General features: G+C 39.6%; 1 non-coding gene and 1 pseudogene across 1 annotated transcript; one reads left to right on the forward strand and one right to left on the reverse strand.

The window, feature by feature from the left end:
- The first annotated feature begins 3,577 nt into the window (after positions 1 to 3,577).
- On the forward strand, positions 3,578 to 3,684 carry LOC147920572 (small nucleolar RNA R71). The gene has a single exon (XR_015591949.1). It is a non-coding gene; the product is annotated as a small nucleolar RNA R71 (small nucleolar RNA).
- Positions 3,685 to 5,817: 2,133 nt separating this feature from the next.
- Positions 5,818 to 6,613, reverse strand: LOC109130840 (B3 domain-containing protein At5g24050-like; annotated as a pseudogene).
- Positions 6,614 to 13,824: the final 7,211 nt, after the last annotated feature.

A 13,824-nucleotide genomic window follows, 5' to 3' on the forward strand; every position in this document is an offset into this window, starting at 1 on the left:
AATTGATTCTAAGTTGATTTGCTTCGGTTAAAAGCTCCAAAACGATCCAAATTGCTTCATTCCGCTCCATCCGTGCCAAAGTCCTAGAAAACCTGTAAACACTCTAAAACATCCTAGAAAAAAAATCAAAAGACTGAAAAAGCACACTTATATCATGGTTAAAAACCGTAAAAACCATGATATATCAACTCCCCCTGACTTAGCATTTGCTTGCCCTCAAGCAAAATATAAGCTTAATCATGTGAAAGAGGTTTGAAAACGCAGAAACTCATTTTCTTTTTAAGGTAATGCCATGATCATTCAAACCTTAATCTATATGCTTAGCAAATAAATCCAAATCGAACCGCCATGTACTTTTCCGTTGACATTCGTAACATCCCAAATTCAAACCAAATTCCACTACTTCCTCCATTAAGCCTTCATCGGTGTGTCTCATCAATTTGATCAATGTCAAAAACCTTCTAGACTCATTCCCTTACTATACCATAACAAGCAAGATATAACTTTTACAACATGTGGTACTCTTTCTCTCCCCAGACTTATTCTATCTTATCTTCCTTTCAGCTTTGCTTTGCTGTTTTTTTTTACTGAATTTTTGATTCAAAGGTGTACGCGAATAATGGGGTCATCGGTCATTTACCTATCCCTCGTTTCCAGACTTTGTGTGATCATTTGACTCAAGAATAGAAGAATGAAGTCACATGTAATTTATCTATCTCTCTAAACTGATCAAATTCATCTCATCTTTTATTCCCTATCTTTTTTCTATCTTTTTTTTTAAACAAAGATCTCTGGAAAATCTTTTAAACTTGAGTAAGGGAGAGGAGTACCATTTTCTTTTGAAATATTACTTGTCAGGTATGAACAAGGAGTCAAGCTCTATGAACGTCAATCTCCTTGCTGAGTTAAAAAGAAAAGTGCAGAAATTACCTCAGACTTTTATGGATTCTGTTGGGAATTTGGATGTCTCTGGTTTACTGGTCAGCCATTGGATTTTTCATTAGTCGGATTTGTGAATTCAATCTGCAGCATTGATCAGCCAAGGCAATACACTAAAAATAAAAATCATAGTTCCCAACATAATTTTGAAAAATTTGACTCAATAAAAACAAAAATACGGTTTTGACACACTAAAAACAAAAACTAATGTTAGTAGTTAGTATTAACCTCCCCCAGACTTAAACAGCACTGTCTCCAGTGTTTTCAAGTAAGAGGAAAGCGAAATGGAACAAAAATGTATGGAAAGTTATATGAAAAATTTGAACAGTTCTCGGGTTACCAACTGGTGTCGACTGATGCCCAGGTAGCATCGGTCGATGCTCCTCCTTGATCAATGATGTCCGAAACTTTTCCATCTGTGTTCTTTTTTTTTTTTTTTCTGAAACAATAAAACTCAAAACAAAATATCAATAAGTTAGTAATCCTAAAAGAAAAATTGAAAGATAATTAGTTCCTACCAGTGTGTTGCCTCCCATCAATCGCTTGTTTTAAGTCATTAGCTTGACTGTGTCGAAGCTCAGGCGTTTGGCGGACCAGAACGTGGCATTGAATGCTTCTGAGAAGAATGTCTCATCATCCAAGGTGGTGTATAAGCAGTGGATGAATGAGGTCTACCAAGGACACGAGGAACAGGACCAGGGCGAGAATTGGGCATGGTTGCTCTTTTTTTATTTCCCTTGACGGTCTTATTGATGATAGGAGGAAGTTTGGATAAAGAAGAAGTAGACCTTGGCCTTACCTGAGTACTCTAAAGTGTGGTGGGGTGAATCTTCTGTTTGGGAACAGCTTTATGACTTGGAGCATCAGTGTTGGACAAGGCTGGGGTCGAATGTGGAGGGGTGTCGACCGACACAGAGGTGGTGTCGATCGACACTGAGCCTGATGCTCGAATAGCAGAAACTTTCTCAACAGAAAAATTCTGCCCATCAATAATAGGAGCTCTCCTCAGCTTATCCATCTCAAAGTTCATACTCAAACCTTCCACATTCAGTGGTATGTGTCCTTCTGCACATCTATGATGGCACCAACTGTAGCCAAGAAAGATCTTCCTAAGATGAGAGCATCTTTAGGTTCTTTATCATATTTCAGCACCACAAAGTCAGTGGAAATCATGAAATTTCCAATCTTAATTGGAATATCCTCTAAGACACCTTCATAAATTCTCTGGGATCTGTCAGCTAAGATAAGAGATATCTTAGTTGGCTTGAATTCTGTCATCCTAGGTCTCACAGCAACAAAATGTGGCATCAAGTTAATACTAGAGCCAATATCGCAAAGAGAGTGAGCAAACCGTTCTGAGAAATCAAGTACAAAGCTTCTAGGATCTGGTAACTTCTTAGCAGTCCTACACTTAATTACTGCACTCCCTTTCTTAGATACAACAACCGCTTGCTTCTTTTTCTTCTTCCTCTGTGAAGACTGCTTAAACAGAATCGCACTGACATCCTTAGTTAGCAAAGCTCCTTCCTCAGGGCTCAAACCATTTGATACCATTCTCTTCACATATCGCTTAATCCTAGGAGAAAACTTGACTGCATCAATCAAAGGTATCTCTATCATCACCTTATCCAGCATAGCTTTGCACCTAGCTTCTTCCATCTCCTGTTTAGACCTTCTTGGCTTAGGAAAAGGGACCTTAGGCTTATACACTCTATCAGCAGCTACTGAAACCGGAGATATTGTAACTTCAGATTCTGTCTGAGATGAGTGTCGATCGACACCCAGGTGGTGTCGATCGACAACATCATCTGGAGTCGAGAGATTTGTCGATTTCTGACCCTGTTCTGCAGAAGAAATTTCACCATCATCTTCATCTCCCACTGATATCGCATTGCAAGCATGCTTGGGGTTTGACTCAGTTCTTCATGGAAGAAAATCCTCTTGTCGTTTGACAGACCCAACAGTCTGTGCAACTTGACTCTCCAGCTTCTTAACATGAATATTCAATGCATCAATTTTTCCAGTAAGCTCATTGTAGACATTATCAATCTTCCCATTGAATGTCACAGTTAACTGCTCCTGAACCTGAAAAAGCTGCTCAAACATGGCCTCCATTATACTCTCTGAAGGATTCTATGGAGGCGGGAACTGATAGGATGACTTCCCATAGGTTCTTGTATAACCGTTGTTCTGTTGCTGCTTCTGGTAATCCGGTTTGGGAGTGTAGCCTGAAGAGTTCCTACTGTAAGGCTTGTTGCTTTGCTGATTACCGAATCTCTGACCCTGATTACCATATACAAAGTTAACATTTGCTTCTTCATTCATTGTCTCAGGTTGTGGCTCAAATGTCTCAACTTCAACACCAAATTGAACCGATTTCTTACCCACAAGAAGATTGTGCACCGAATCCAGCTTGGCATTAACATAAGCTAGCTGGTTTGAATCAAATCCTCCATGCAATCTCTTCCTTTCAACATCGGCTCTCTTAGTGCTGTTGCTGGAGGCCAGATTCTCAATCAACTTCTCAGCTTCTTCTGGATATCTTGTCTTGAAATTTCCATGGCTTGCAGCATCCAAGGCTAACTGATACTCCGAGTCACATCCTCTGAAGAAGATACTTAGTAGTTGTACCTTTGAGAAACCATGGTGTGGACAGTCCTTCTGATAAGCTTTGAATCTCACCCAAGCTGCCTTGAAAGCTTCATCTGGTCTTTGCTTGAAGGAGGACAGCTTGACTCTCAGCTCATCACACATTGCATCATCATAGAAATAGTTCAGGAAAGCCACCTTGATGTCTTACCAATTTGTCAATGAACCGGGTGGCAACTGCTTCAACCATTGAGATGCTTCTCCTGCAAGTGAGTATGGAAAGTGCTTGCAGTAGATGTAATCTTCAGTCACCCCATTGGCCTTAATACTGGTCACCAGATCCTCAAAGTGTTCAATATGATCCAGAGGCTTCCTATTTGGCAGGTTTGAGAAAGGTCTCTGCCCAACTAGCTGGAAGTATGCAGGCTTCAGCTCAAAATTCATTCCTTGGAAATGGAGGTGGAACAATTGCAGAGCTGTTTTCATACATCAAATCAGCTCTGTTGAAATCTACAATGGTCCTAATAAAGTCTTGGGGTTGATCTTGTCTTCGAACCGGGTTCTGGACGTGGTTGGCAGTTCCACGTACGTCTGCTGGAGGTGGGTGTCGATCGACACTCTGTTGGCGTCGGTCGACACCGTCGACCTGCTCATCTCCGACAATGATTTCAGCAATCATGTTGCCTTCTACATCTATCTTTTGGCCCTGCTCATTGCACAAGTGGCCCTCTTGATCCCTCAAGGCACCAGCCTCATCAAATTTCAGAATGATTAGATTGACCATATTTACTAATTTGGCTGCTTTTCGGTTTTCACGCTCAAGTTTTTCCAACTCTTGGATTGTAAGCTTCACAACTGGACCAGTTTTGTTGCTCCTTGTGTTAGGCTTATTAGGCATTTACCTGAAACACACAAGAGAAAAGAAACAAAAGCGTGTAAGTTGAATACAAAAATAAAAATTTAGACGAAATTAAAAACTCAAATCTAATGGTAGATCAAAGAGTCCCCGGCAACAACGCCAAAATTTGATATGCTCAAATTAAACCCTAGAGCTACTCTCTCAAATTAAGAGATCACTGTAGTACTTAGGGGTCGAATACCACAACGACTAAAGTCTACACAATTAATTATAGAGTTTTCTAATTAAGCAAACCAATTAATTTGCATTAAAATAAACAATGCAAAATATTAAATAAAAGCTTGTGAAAATTCAAGGGATTAAAAAGCTAGGCCTAGGAAATTTTTCAAGAAATTACAAAATATTAAATCAATAAATAAATAGAATTCAAGCAATTAAGATCAGATCTAGAACTCTAAACTCTTCTGTAAAATAAATCAGTTCTCACTGCAAATATTATCTAAGTTTAAAACCCGAAAATCCAAATCTCTTTGTAAAATTCTAGGTTAAAAATCAGCTTTGAAAACAGGTTTAGATTGTTCACAAAATTACTAAATCAAATTTCTTTGTAAGAAGTAATTTTGCTCATCAAAAGGTTTTATCAGGAAAATCTATTATATTCTCATATCAATTAATTTTCCTAAAATATTAATTCTAGGTGATCAATCAAGAATTAATATGAAGAACAACCTATGATGAAGATCTAAAAAGATAATGAATCATAAATAAACAGATCTAATAATTCATAAAATCCATGTGAAAAACCCTGAACCTAACAAGCAAACTACTAAGACATATTCAATGAAGAACAAAACATAATTATGAATAATAAGCAATTGATTATAAAAGTAATAAAGGAGTTTAGAAATTCTTCTCTTTACAAAGGAGTTCAGATCTCTCTCTTCCAAAGCTCTCAATATCTCTCAAACAATAAAAGCTGATAGAATAAAACTTCAGGGTTTGTAAAACCCAAAAACAATGTATATATGTCCTAAAACTTGTAAGTCACTTGTGTTACAATTGTGGAAGATTTCGGAAAAATTTGTAAAACTTCCAAAACTTGACTCTTTCGTCGGCTAAACTGGGTGTCGACCGACCCTAAGGTGGTGTCGATCGACACTCTCATACTGAATTGATTTCAAGTTGATTTCCTTTGGTTAAATGCTCTGAAACGACCCAAATTACTTCATTCCGCTCCATCCGTTCTAAAGTCCTAGAAAACCTGTAAACACTCTAAAACACCCTAGAAAACAAATCAAAAGACTCAAAAGCACACTTATATCATGGTTAAAAACCGTAAAAACCATGATATATATTAGAAGGAACAAGTTACCAATAGTTACTAATAGATTACAACCCTCCTAAAACCCTAGTTCTAAGAAATTACTAAACCTCCAGAATTTCTTGAAATCAGATCTCTTTGCGAGTTATAGTCTCAACTCACACACAAGACACTTAGCAGAGACAGAGAGCAAGGGAAGAGCTATTATGTTCCATGGCAAAACAGAGGATTCCACAGCACCTGAACGACCAAAGACTGATGTTGTCTCCCTCTTTCAATCTGTTAGCCTCAACGATGTTGTTCCACCCACAAATCAAATTGTAATTCCCGCTTCCTTTACCTGAATCTTTCTTCATCTCCCATCTCTTCAACATGACACCCCACTTTATAGACCACTGATCCACGAGAATCGCTCCCACTCCAATCTTCTTATTGTGGTTGATGTCTTCGTCTATGATTCTCGACTCCACAGGCGTCAAGAAGTCGTTTCGGTGTAAGTTGTTGTAAGGCATTGAGAGACGGTTCTGTATTGGGTTTACATCAGTCACGAACAGAGTCTTCTCAAAGATCAGTTTAGCGTCTCTGGCTCCGTTCATATCTCACATCGCCTTGACAAGCCACTCAGGCATGTCTCTCGCCGTCGGTGATAATGGAGCACCCTTTGCTTTCTTGTATCCACCAGTACGCTTTCTCTCTTTCACGGCACGTCTCTTGCGGTTTGTGCTCCCCGGTACTAAGCACAAAGACAGATCGGAACATGGGGAATTAGGGTTTAGTGAGTCTTTGATCATCTCCGTCTTCGCGGACTCAGCCATTTTGTAATAATCCAAGAGTAAGAGTTCTGATAGATTCTAGATACTCTATCTGTAGAACTGAATAATACTTTTGGATTCAATTAGAAACTGGGAGAAAGTAACAGAGTAGAGAATTACAGATTCAAAGAGAGAGAGAAGTTAAATCTGAGAAAGCGTGATCAACATTGATCAGTCTTGAGCACAGCACTCAAGTACTCAGAATTAACATAAGAAAATAAGAACAACCTTCACAACGACTAATATACTCATCCCAACTTCTAACCGCAAATCTTCCGTTTCTTCTCGAGTCTTCTATCCCTTTAGCTCCGTTGACTCGCCAGCTGACGTGGCAGTTGACTTCTTCTTCCAGTAATAAGCTTGATGATTCTTATCAATACTTCCCCCCGGAGAAACAGCTTGTCCTCAAGCGTGAACTGCGGAAACATCTGGACAAAGTCCTTTGATAACAACCACGAGTCTTCTGTCGACGGCCTATCAAACCTGTGGACCAAGAATTCCCAAGCTCCAGTAGCAGTAAAACGCACATCTACAATTTTCTCTGGAAACAAGAACTCATCCTTTACCAATTCAGGCGGGTCAGAGTATTGTACCTTCTCATGATCGCCAATCACCGACTTTAGCTGAGACACATGAAAGGCATTGTGAATCTTAGCTGTAGTCGGTAATTGTAATCGATAAGCCACCACTCCAATGCGCTCCAAGATCAAAAATAGACCAAAATACTTCGCTGCAAGCTTTTGACACGAGCGCTTGATCACCGACAGCTGACGGTAAGGCTGAAGTTTGAGATAAACCCAGTCACCTACTGAAAACACCACCTCGCGTCTGTGTTTATCGGCCTGTTTCTTCATCAGATCCTGAGCACGCTCAAGGTTTTGCCTAATATGAGATAACATAAGATCCCTTTCCCGAAGCTGAACCTCCAACTCCCAGTTATTAGTAGAGCCCTGTTCAAAGGACAACAAGGAAGGTGGATCACGCCCATACATCACCTTAAATGGAGTGGTCTGAATCGCCGTATGATAAGCCATGTTGTAAGAATACTCTGACCAGGCTAAATATTTAAACCATGTCTTCGGATGGCTTGAGGCAAAGCAGCGTAGATACGTCTCCAAACAACGGTTCAGGACCTCCGTCTGACCGTCAGTTTGGGGATGGTACGCCATACTAAACTTCAATTTAGTGCCTGCCAACCTGAACAACTCCTTCCAAACGCTTCCCACGAACACTCGATCTCGATCCGAAACAATGGATATGGTAAAACCATGGAGCTTAACAATTTCAGACACAAACTTTTGTGCCACATCAAGTGCTTTAAACAGATGTTTTAACCCCAAGAATTGCGCATCTTTACTAAAACAGTCCACCACCACCAAGATAACATTGATACCACCTGAAGTCGGTAACCCCTCAATGAAATCCAAGGAAACATCCTCCCAAAGAGCTGTTGGAATCGGTAGTGGTTGGAATAAGCCTGCTGGAGCTAGAGTAGAATACTTGTGAGTTTGGCAAATGGAACACTCAGAGACATACTTCTTCACGTCTTTGTACATACCCTCCTAATGAAATCGTGAGTGAATCCGTTTAAGTGTTTTTAATATACCCATATGACCTCCTACCTTGCTATCGTGAAACTCGTGGAAGATTAGTGGAATAAACTTAGAAGATTTAAAAATCACTAACCGTCGTTTATACCATAGTTTCCCTTCCACGATGTGGTACTGTGGATGACCAGTACCAGATCTCACCTGTTTCATCAAGGACTGAATGGCTGTATCTGAATCAATTTCTTTATAAAGATCATGTAACTGAATCACCTCTGGAGCAAATAAAGCCATTAAAGATGCAGAAATTGGATGAGGAATCCTTGATAACCCATCAGCTACCTTATTTTCCACACCAGGTTTATACACAATATCCATATCAAAGCCTAGCAGCTTAGTTAACCAGCGTTGGTACTCCATGTTCACTTCCTTCTGTTCCAACAAAAATTTCAGACTTCTCTGATCCGTGTGGACTTCAAATTTCCTTCCCAAGAGATAATGCTTCCATTTCAATACCGCCATCACAATAGCCATCAGTTCGCGCTCATAAGCTGGTTTTAATTGCTCCCTTGCTGTTAAACCGTGGCTAAAATAAGCTAGTGGACGCTTGTTCTGTGTAAGTACTGCCCCTACACCGGTTCCCGAAGCATCAGCCTCCACTACAAAAGTCTGACTAAAATCTGGTAGCCCAAGCACTGGGACCTTGGACATTGCTTGCTTCAGGTTCTCAAATGCTTATTGAGCCAATGTATTACAATGGAAGTCATCCTTCTTCAATAAATCCGTCAATGGTCTTGCCAAAGTACCATAGTTGTGAACAAACTTTTGATAATATCCTGTCAGACCTAAAAACCCACGCAATTGTTTAATATTGATAAGAACCGGCCATTGCAACATGGCCTCTGTCTTCACCGTGTCTGTGGCTACTCCTTCCTTAGATATCACATGGCCCAAATACTCCACTTGTTGAGCACCAAATACACATTTCTTTTGATTAGCAAACAACACATTATCCTTTAACAGTTGCAACACCAAACTCAAATGGTGTACGTGATCCTCCAAAGTGCTGTTATGCACCAAAATGTCATCAAAAAATACCACCACGAATTTCCTCAAGTAAGGTTTGAATACCTTGTTCATCAAAGCCTGAAATGTAGCTGGGGCATTAGTGAGACCGAAAGGCATCACTAGAAACTCGTAATGGCCTTCTAAAGTGCGAAAAGCAGTTTTCATAACATCTTCCTCCATCCGTATTTGGTGATAGCCAGAACACAAGTCTATCTTTGAAAACATCAAAGCTCCATGTAACTCATCGAGAAACTGATCTATAACTGGAATGGGAAATTTATCCGGAATAGTGGCTCTATTCAGAGTGCGATAGTCCACGCAGAATCTCCATGAAGAGTCTTTCTTTTTAACCAACAAAACCGGACTAGAAAACGGACTATTGCTGACCCGGATGATCCCTGATGATAACATTTTTTCTACCATACTCTCCATCACTTCTTTTGTAGCATGAGGATACCTGTAGGGACGAACAATAATAGACTGGACTCCTGGCTTGAGAGTGATGCTATGTTCTTATCCTCTAAACGGTAATAACCCAACAGGTAATGCAAATACCGCAGTAAACTTCTCGAGAACCTCAACGATAGCAGGCTCCACAACCAAAGTAGAGGTGGAGAGTTGTGCTGAGTGGAGTTCAATTGTAGGTTCTTGTACAAAGCATTTCTGGACAAGAGCTTCGAGTCTTCCTAGACAGAGGAGGACCGTGTAAAGAGGGATCTCCCCATAGGGTTACTCTCTTGCCTTTGTACATGAAAGTCCACTCTTGCAATTTCCAATCCACTTCACACTTGCCTAGTGTTTCTAACCACTGCACTCCCAAAATGATATCCACTCCTCCAACTTCAAGTGAAATAAAGTCACTCTCAAACTGCTCACCACCTAGTTGAAATTGGACCCGCTTGCAGACACTAGAGCCATGCACCGATGCACTGTTTTCCAACAACACCTCCAAACTTCCTGCTGCATGAGTTTTGAGTTTGGTTTTGTTAACTACTGATGGCGTTATGAAATTATGCGAAGCTACGGAGTCTAACAGTACCACAACACGACACTTGCCAATAAGGCCTACCATTTTTGTTGTTCTTGGAGAATGGAGACCGAGAAAAGAGTTAAGAGATAAGCATCTCACTTCTGGAGTCTGAACTATATTCTCAATATCATCGGTCTGTATCTCCTCAACCATCACTTCCAATTCTAAACCATCCACAACAGTCAATATTTGTAACTCCTTCAGGGGACAGATGTGACCACGAGAATACTTCCCCTTACATTTAAAACAAATACCCTTGCTTCTCATTGCATCTAGTTCCTCAAAAGTATGACGTTGACGTGGTTGTGTTACCTGTTTCACATTTGCAGCCAGTTGTACCGCCTGATTTGTTCCACCCGTCAACAGCAACAATTTAGTAGTTTGAAAAGTGTTAGGAGGTCGAGACACAAACGGTTTGATGTGCATCGGGGCTCTGTTCTCCTTCTCACTAATCAATTGACAAAGTGAGCTTGATTCCATGCGTAATATTGCAGGTTTTTGATGCTCAATTCCTTGAGGCTCCTTCATTTTAATCACCTCCTTCATTTCCTGTTGTAAAAGATCTTCTCCAAGTGTGAGTCATCCAAACCAGGAACCTGAGCAGATAAATCTTCAAACTCAGTAACATAAGCTGCCACCTTTCCAGTTTGCTTAATTGCGAACAACCAATTACCAGGATCAGCTTCTATAGATTCTCCAAAACGTAAAAATAACCACTGCTTAAACTCATGCCAAGAACGGAACTCTCTGCGATACATCTCCCAATTGAACCATTTCAGAACATCACCTTCAAGGCTTAAAGCTACCATATCCAATTTATCAAAATCAGAGTAACGACCAACACAAAAGAATCCCTCTACCTTCGATAACCATTCATACACTTGTGATCCATCAAAAACCGGCATGTCGATCTTACACAGCAGTCTAGATATATTCTCCAAAGGTAGATTCCGATCATCGCAATTACGTGGATAAGGATCAGAAGAATTTGGTACTTGTGGTGGCGGTGAAGAAGATTTCGGTTGCTCCTGTCGTTTTCCCAGCTGAGTCTCGACTCGCGCTAAAGAACTCAGCACAGATTGAAGAGTCGCATCAAGCGATTGGAGTTTGTCGTCATGCTCCACCTTTGATTGAACCAATCGATAATATCAGCCGCGTAAAAAGTTGATGAGGGTCTCCGCCGGATTATCCTGCGGTTCGCCGTCTCCATCAGCTCCGATTCACTCATTTCCGCCATCGCGATCTGAACAATCCAGTATCGCCGCACCAATGATAGATTCTAGATACTCTATCTGTAGAACTGAATAATACTTTCGGATTCAATTAGAAATTGGGAGAAAGTAACTTGAGTAGAAAATTACAGATTCAAAGAGAGAGAGAAGTTAAAGCTGAGAAAGCGTGATTAACATTGATCACTCTTGAACACATCATTCAAGTACTCAAGCACATCACTTGAGAATAACAAACTCAGAATTAACATAAGAAAATAAGAACAGCCTTCACAACGGCTAATATACTCATCCCAACTTCTAACCGCAAATCTTCCGTTTCTTCTCGAGTCTTCTATCCCTTTAGCTCCGCTGACTTCTTCTTCCGGTAATACGCTTGATGATTCTTATCAAGTTCAGAACTAGGGTTTCGTAGGGTTTTCGTCTCGGAATCAGCGGCGGTGACACACGAAGAAGACAGCCATGGGAGTTGGTTTTGGGAGTCTTCGGTCTCATATTCAATAGGGAACTCATTAAGATCGATGAGCGTTGAAGCCTCAGAAGCTCTATTTAGAATTTGTTGTTGGTATCTTCTCTTCACCACAGACGACCTTGTTTTTCTCGGAAAGAGACCAAAGATTCTCTCAAGGCTTTCTTGCCGCATCCACCAGCGTAAAAAAATTCGACCACATATTCTTCCCTGAAGTCGTCGGATGAACATCGTCGTGATACATACTTCTCATCGTGATCTAACCGGAGAGTCAAGTTCTTCTGAGATCTTTTAACAAAAGGAAAAAAAAAAGTTCTTCTGAGAGCAGAAACGTGAGGCACAAGCCCAAGGAAATTGGAGAGAGATTAGAAAGTGAGAGAAAATGATAATGAGAGATCCTCGCTTGCCTTATATAAAACTGCTTACATTAAAGTTAGGGTTTTTGTGTCTTTCGTTTGAGTTTTGTTGATTTAATTACTGTGATTAGTGACTATTTATAGCCGTTGTTTATTTCCTTTTCGTTAATATGGAAATAAAGGAAGCTAACTTTAATTACGATTTAATCCCTATATCATTATTTCCTTTTTGTTTCTTAGACTGAGAAGTAAAAAGGATAAACTGATAATTAGGAAACTTTTTAGCCATTATTTTTAAACGTCTAAATAAAATTTCTAGATTTTTATTTTTATTTTAAAGATTATCATTCTTTGACCATTTTCTAATCATAAGGAACAGTAATGGAGATTACAAAAAGGAAGAGCTTGAGAAATAAATGTATAAATATGATGTAATACTACAAAAAAATAATTCAGTTTTTATCACAATATTCAAGCAAATGCAAAGATTTGCAAAAATATGATTCATCTAGCTGGTCAAGTCAAAGGTCTAAATATTTAACCATGAAGTTGAAATGTTCTATGCAAAGGTATGAGTTTTGTCAAAATCAGTATAAACAATTCAACTTTTTCTTTCAACACATGATGTCAAACTTTTCAAAGATCTCCTTTTTTTGTTACTAATTAATTTCCTAAAATGGCTTATGATGTATATTCCAAAGTGTTGAAGATATATATATATATGATTATTACTTTTCAGCTTTTATCACAAAATATATTATACATCAAGTCAAGTCAAAAGTCTAAATATTTAACCATGAATATCTTGTTTACAAAGGTCTCTGTTTTGTCTAAATCAGTATTTATTTTTTCTTTTTCCTTAATGTGTTCTGCTTTTTCTTGGTTTTAATTCATACAGATCCATTAAGTGAAGTAAAACGATTTATAACGGCTGCATATGTAATCTTTAGATATATATTACAAAGTGGTTACTCGTAATCAAAGGAAAAAAATCCTAAGAAATGAGGACTTTTTTTTGGTGAAGAACAAGGAGATAATCTTTAGATATATATTATAAAGTGGTTACAAAGTGGTTATAAAGTGGCTGCATATGTAATCTTTAGATATATATTACCACTTTGTAACGTTCCGACCAATACCTTTTAGTGGGCCTTATGTCAATCCCAGTCCATGAGCCCACCTTCCTTAATGGACCTCAAGTCCTCTTACTAGGCCCGTGAGCCCATTCATATCTGACGGTCAGTTTGCTACGTCCAGAAAGTTTTAAAGACTTGTTACTGTCCCTACCAATCACCACATGATCTTTCCCTGTGTTTTGTCTTCACTCGCACAATTCCGACAGTCACTTCCCGGAAGATCACCCATCCTGAGACTACTCCAGCTCAAGCACGCTTAACTCTAGAGTAGAGTTCTCTCAGGACTCTTGACCGAAAAGATAAGTGCATTTTGGTGACATAGGTGGCCAAATCAATTCTTCTAAACCTTTCCTCATGTTCCTAAAATCGGAGTTTCACAAAACCCACCACCTACCTGTATGATCTCTCAAGGCACCCTCACCTGTGGCCAAGCCTGGGTTACCGTGTGATGCTCCCTCCGTGTTAATCT

This window comes from Camelina sativa, chromosome 19, assembly GCF_030686135.1.
Source record: "Camelina sativa cultivar CO46 ecotype springtype chromosome 19, ASM3068613v1".
NCBI lineage: Eukaryota > Viridiplantae > Streptophyta > Magnoliopsida > Brassicales > Brassicaceae > Camelina > Camelina sativa.